We start from the raw sequence: 6660 nt of genomic DNA on the forward strand, positions 1-6660 counted from the left end.
TAAGCAGCTACTTTATGCATGTTGGTGTGGCAGAAGGAAGTATGTATGTTTATGTGTGTGGTGGTTGGTCTCCTGTGAATTTGGAAGACATATTTATCTTATTTGTAGGTTGTTAAATCGAGGAAGCTAATGGAATTATTTATTTCCTGTTCACAGGTGAATTTAATATTCTCATGCATTTTGTTGTTTGGAGGATGTCCCGCAGATCAGCATAGTTTTCCCCATCAATGATCAGAAATGTACCATCTACATATCTTCTGTAGAACTGAACTTTTTGAGTGCATATTGGAGTTTTTCCTTAATGTTTTTGCTCTAGATGGTTGAGGAACATTTTGGCTATAGCTTCTGATATGTTGGCACTCATAGCTACACCATTCGTTTGTTCATACATTTTTCCATTCAAAGGCAACTAATTATATTTCAGTACCAATTCAAGAAGGTTGACGGATTCTGGCATTGCTGTCATTGAGAGATTCTTGTATTTTATTAGGTTTTGCATAATAACAGCTAATTCTTAAAGAACAGGGATGTTACTATACAGGCTTGTGCAGTGGCTTTTTACCTGGGATTAAGCCGTTTCCATTCCTGATGGTGGAAAACATTTTCATTGTCAGTATCTGTCCAGCAATGGCCTCCCACTGCCTTAAAGGTACTGGGTACTAGATTTTGCATCAATGTCCTGGTTTATATACTAAACCTCTCTGCAGTGTCTAATAAAGTGAGGCCATGTGACACTACTGATGGTTATCCTTCCGTCGAAAGGAGTCGTTATGCTTAGGGACTCCCTTCGTGCTGTTCTCGAGGAGTAGGCTATCTCTCGGCACTGCCTTTCACCCTCTTCCCTCTCTCGTCATCATCATCACCGCTACGGTCGCAGGTTCGAATCCTGCCTCGGACATGGATGTGTGTGACGTCCTTAGGTTAGTTAGGTCTAAGTAGTTCTAAGTTCTACGGGACTGATGACCTCAGCAGTTAAGTTCCATAGTGCTCAGAGCCATTTCAACACTACAGTACAATCCATACAGACACACACACACACACTCACACACTCACACACACAAATATTGTAATGGAGTATATTGCAAATAAAATAAATGGACAGGTTACATTTATTTAAGTCATGAACATTTGCTAGCATCAAACACGAACACGCATTGACTGAAACTGAATGAAGCAAAAAAAGGGGTTAGACGTAGATTAGGCACACAATATATTAGTGTTTGACTTTACATAATGTTCCTTCTATTGCCATTTTGTAATATTTGTTGGACTACTTGCGTGACTAGGTATTTTGCTCTGTTTGGCCCTCATTACCATGGATTTTTATTCACATGAGACGAGATTTTTCAGTCACATAAGAAATCCCTGGTCGGAAAATTAATAGCTCCCCTGATGTGTGGTCACCATTGCTGCTTCTCGATGGCTACCAGAACAAATACAACGCGCACAGTTACGCATCCTTGGGGTCAACAACGATTCTTACAGCAGCCTGTTTTTGACCACGCTCGAGCGTAGCAGACGTTAAAGTCATGGAGACGCACGAAACAATGCGTAGAACCAAACGTGTGTTTGCTAAAGTTACGATGTTGCATGTTGTGTTCATATTTGTATGGTGTTCTCGTGAATGGAGTCGTTTCCGATTAGTAACTTTTGTGTAGCGAGAATATAGTAAGTAAAAGTATCCTGAGTGTGTGCATAAGACGTCACATGTTGTCGTTGGCTGTAATGCTCAAAATCTTAGAAGTACTTCATGCTCTCTTTCGGGATGCTAGATTGCAAATGATTTGGCTTTCGAAGTGTTGTACAAATGATGCTGTTAATTTTGTAAATGCTAGAATGTGCTCTCGGCTTTTCAGTGAAACTGATTACGCTAGGAACCTGCGTTCCGCACTGATGAATTTCCCGCGGAAACGAGAGCTCACGGGTGATACATTTCCATAGTGTGATTTGCCTTGAAGTAATAGCGTGAGTGGTAGCACACCTGTGCAACTGAAGAAAGGAAGAAGCGTTTTAACAAACATATAATTCAGAGATGAAACAAAAACTTTATAAAAGTTTTCAGCGCGGAAGAAGAGTACCGCTAAATACACATTTACGGAAAATATATTTGAAATGGTTCAGATAAGTCAGCTTGAAGAACTCGGTAGCGCTATTGCAGAAGAGAATTGGTCATCTGAAAAATATGTGCATGAAATAACGAGTACGTAATAAAGGTCTGAGAAGTAAGTTTTCCTCAAAGACACTCGCCTGAACGATGAAGAAAGTAATAAAATTGCACTTGTTTTGAGAAATTTATCGAATTTTGAGATAAATGCTTTCACCCCCACCAAATGGGATGTTTGTTCCTCTGGTCAAAACTGGTTCGACGGGGAAATGAGTACCTTCTTCAGTCCATTACATCGCTCGCATTTTAGCAGAAAATTTACAATTATCTCAGGAAAAACTATAATATCCTCTACCTACAAAGTCGATATTACGTTCTTGGCTAGACAGCTATCTCACTAGCCTCCCATGTATTGTGAAGGATGTTTTAGTGACGATGAAAATGCCGTCTGGAAGACTGACTGACAGGTGAGGTATTTGTATCTTTTCGTTCGATGAAATGAACATTGATACCAGAATCTATGATTGAGATCGCAGTGGGCGGCCCAGGATACAACAAACTTAATGTGAGGAGAAAGGTGCAGGCTGTGTTTACGGAGAGCCATTTGTTGCTTCACAATAGTTCGTAATCCGTTATTTAACAAGGTACACTTAAATAATCAATAACATACAAATCAATAGTAACTTATCGAGATTGATTTCAGGGCGACAAACCAGAAAGACCAAACACAAAATAAAGTAGCCGTGCAGAACAGGAAGCTTAAGACAAGTTAACACAAGTTACATAGGGCCGTTTAAGTACCCCTTTAAGCAGCTGCAATTTTTTTACACAAGTAATGCCTCTTTAAAATAACAAGTTCAACATTCGTAAAAATACAGCTCGAGAGGCCTTTAGGCATTCGTAAAATTTCACCCAGGCAAATGTGACTTCTGTACAATTGCGCAAAGAGGATTACCAAACAATTTAAAACAAGAAAGATGGCCCGAATTTAGTAAATTTTCAGAAGTTCAAAATTACGATTAAAAAACTTGATGTCGCTTTTGGCACCAGTAATTTAGAAACCTAAGGATAATCCCTCTTTTTTTTAAAAAAAAAAAAAGAATAAAAGAAACTGTACAGGTTCAGCATTTCATAAAACTGGAGATGTCTTTAACATTAACAACTTTTCAAACAAGAAGTTAACGATATTCAAGATTTGACGCTCTCGCCAGGCAGAGTGGCCGTGCGGTTCTAGGCTCTACAGTCTGGAACCGCGAGACCGCTACGGTCACAGGTTTGATGTTTGTGATGTCCTTAGGTTAGTTAGGTTTAAGTAGTTCAAAATTATAGGGGAGTGATAATCACCTCAGAAGTTGAGTCCCATAGTGCTCAGAGCCATTTGAACCATTTGAACGCTCTGAAGCCCATACGCCATAGCACTTACTGAGACACTAACGGTAACATAATTTCTATGATGTTAATGATCAGTATTTCACCAATCTGGAGAATCTCCTTGCCGTAACCAGTTTTTCGAACAGTAAAGGCAACAATATTTTAAAATTTACAGGTCCGGGATTCGGTAAAAAAATTGGAGTGTCCTTTGGGCATTAAAGGTGTTCGAACAGAAAGGTAAGAACGATTTTAAAATTTACAGGTTTAGCAACCATCAATGAAAGGATTGGAATGTCTTCAAATCAAAGCAAATTTTAAGGCAGCTATAACAAAGTAAAGCAGGGCTAGCAGAGGCAAGGCTTGGATAGGGTTGCTTAGGGTAGCGGACACTTTGATTTAAACTTAAATCCGAATGTCATAAAAATTAAGAATTTAGCGTACAGAGAGAGGTGCCGTAACAAGCGAGGAGTCCCGTAACAAGCGAGGAGTCCGCGCCGCCTCAGTGGCTATCGCGATAGGAGACGGAAAACCACACCGCACCGCGTACACAGATGTCCTATCACTCTGATCCTTCTCTTTGTCAGTTTTTCCGCATATTCCTTTCCCTTCTGTTTCTGCGCAAAACTTCCTCATTCCTTACCCTGTCAGGCCGCATAATTTTCATTATTTGTCAGTAGTATCACATCTCAAGTGTTCCGATTTTCTTCTGTTCCGGTTGTCCCACAGTCCCTGTGTCAATACCATACTACAAACGTACATTCTTAGAAATTTCTTCCTCAAATTAAGGTGAGTGGTGGATACTAGTAGACATCTCTTGACCAGGAATGCCCTTTCTTCCGTTGCTAGTCTGCTTTTGATATCCTCCTCGTTCCGTCCGTCATCGGCTATTTTGGTTCAAATGTTCAAATGTTTGTGAAATCTTATGGGACTTAACTTCTAAGGTCATCAGTCCCTAGGCTTACACACTACTTAACCTAAATTATCCTAAGGACAAACACACACACCCATGCCCGAGGGAGGACTCGAACCTCCGGGGGACCAGCCGCACAGTCCATGACTGCAGCGCCTGAGATCGCTCTGCTAATCCCGCGCGGCGCTAGTTTGGTGCCTACGTACTTCATCTACTTCGTGACCGTCAGTCCTAATGTTAAGTTTCTTGCTGTTCTCATTTCTACTACGTCTCATTACGTTCGTCTTTGTTCGATTTACTCTCAGTCCATATTCTGTACTCATTAGATGCTTCATTACAGTCAGCAGATCATATACACTGAAGAGCCAAGGAAACTGGTACACGTGCCTAATTTCGTCTAGGGAACCCCGAGAACTCAGAAGTGCCGCAACACGTCATAGCAAGGACTCTACCAAAGTCTGAAGTAGTGCTGGAGGGAACTGACAGGGATGGAGGAAACAGCAGGGCTGCTTTTTTTTCTTTTTTTTTTTCTTTTCCTTCGCTGTTCGCTGTATGCAGATTTGTGTCTGTGTCGTGGTACTAAGTCCGTTTTGAACAGGAGGGAACCTATGACAGTTTACTCTGCACATCTTCTCCATTAGGAGCCGAGAGGAATTGGCTTTCGAATGGGAACTGCAAACGTTTGATCACAAGGCGACAAGTCAACCGAGTCCTCTACCAGGACACACGTCTGGTCTGCCATACATGGCATTAGTGACAGTACGTGTGCCATATGGTAGGAATGGCTTACCGATGCACCTAACTTGTACATCTGTCAGGTGAGTGACATTTACCTCCCAGCCCGATTTAGGCGCACGCGTGATTGTGAATGTCATCGCTCCCAAGAAAATAATGAAAACATAATAGTTTGTCAAGTAAACTGCAACAAATGAACGCAACAGTTTCACAGTCACACAGTTATTCTGTGTTGTGTCAAAACGTATGTTTTCAACGGTTCTTAAGTCGCGTTCCGTTTTCTTAGTTCTGACACATTCACATTGCGCTACCGTGCCGGCAACCACTAAACCATCACGCCGCGACTGTTCACCAAGGCGCAATTTTGCACTTATTAAGGTTGGACCGTTCGCTGTTTCTATTTTGCTTTTTTTCCACAGTTCAGTACACTTCCTTTCTGTTCCCGCGCTCGTTCTGTGTTCAGTGTTTGATGGGCTATCCACTGGGCCATCTTACAAGTAAATTTGGAAGTGGTGGGGTGGAGGGGGGTGCGATGGGGAGTTTCCCTCTTTCCCTTACTGCATGTGACTGAGTGTAGTAACACAAATGTGGCAAGGGTTAAATACAAGGAAAAGGTCAGGAAAGCAGTGGACGAAGAATTAATCCTGGGTGCATTCCAGAGTGCTCATGTATCCAAGAAGAATCCTCCAATCCAAAGAAGACTCTGTAAGTAGGCTGTTTAGGCTTTCTTATTGGTAACGCCACGTAGCGCTCTGTATGAAAATCACTGGCTGTGATGTGTGCAGTCTGTGGCTAGTTTGCATTGTTGTCTGCCATTGTAGTGTTGGGCAGCTGTATGTTAATAGCGCGTAGCGCTGCGCAGTTGGAGGTGAGCCGCCAGCAGTGGTGGATGTGGGGAAGTGAGATGGCGGATTTCTGGGAGCGGATGATCTGGACATGTGTCCATCAGAGACAGTACATTTGTAAGACTGGATGTCATGAACTGCTATATATATATTATGACTTTGGAACACTATTAAGGTAAATACATTGTTTGTTCTCTATGAAAATCTTTCATTTGCTAACTAAGCCTATCAGTAGTTAGTGCCATCAGTAGTTAGAAATTTTTATTTAGCTGGCAGTGGTGGCGCTCACTGTATTGCAGTAGTTCGAGTAACGAAGATTTTTGTGAGGTAAGTGATTTGTGAAAGGTATAGGTTTATGTTAGTCAGGGCCATTCTTTTGTAGGGATTATTGAAACTCAGATTGCGTTGCGCTAAAATATATTGTGTGTCAGTTTAAACACAGTCATGTATAATTGTTCTAAGGGGACGTTTCAACTCGTCGACAACTGTTTCTGAGGTAGCTGGCGAAGCACAGTATTACATCGTTTGACGAATTAGTTTTTTATCAGTAATCCTTTATACAATTGCTTGAGCACTTGCCTGAAGTCTGCGCAGGGTCGGCACTGTTACAATCGGATTTGACATGGTTAGTTCGAAGGGGTGGTCGGATGCCCTTCCTGCCGCAACCCCGTACTCCCTGGGACGGAATCATTGTA

The sequence above is a fragment of the Schistocerca piceifrons genome, chromosome 5 (genome assembly GCF_021461385.2).
Source record: "Schistocerca piceifrons isolate TAMUIC-IGC-003096 chromosome 5, iqSchPice1.1, whole genome shotgun sequence".
NCBI lineage: Eukaryota > Metazoa > Arthropoda > Insecta > Orthoptera > Acrididae > Schistocerca > Schistocerca piceifrons.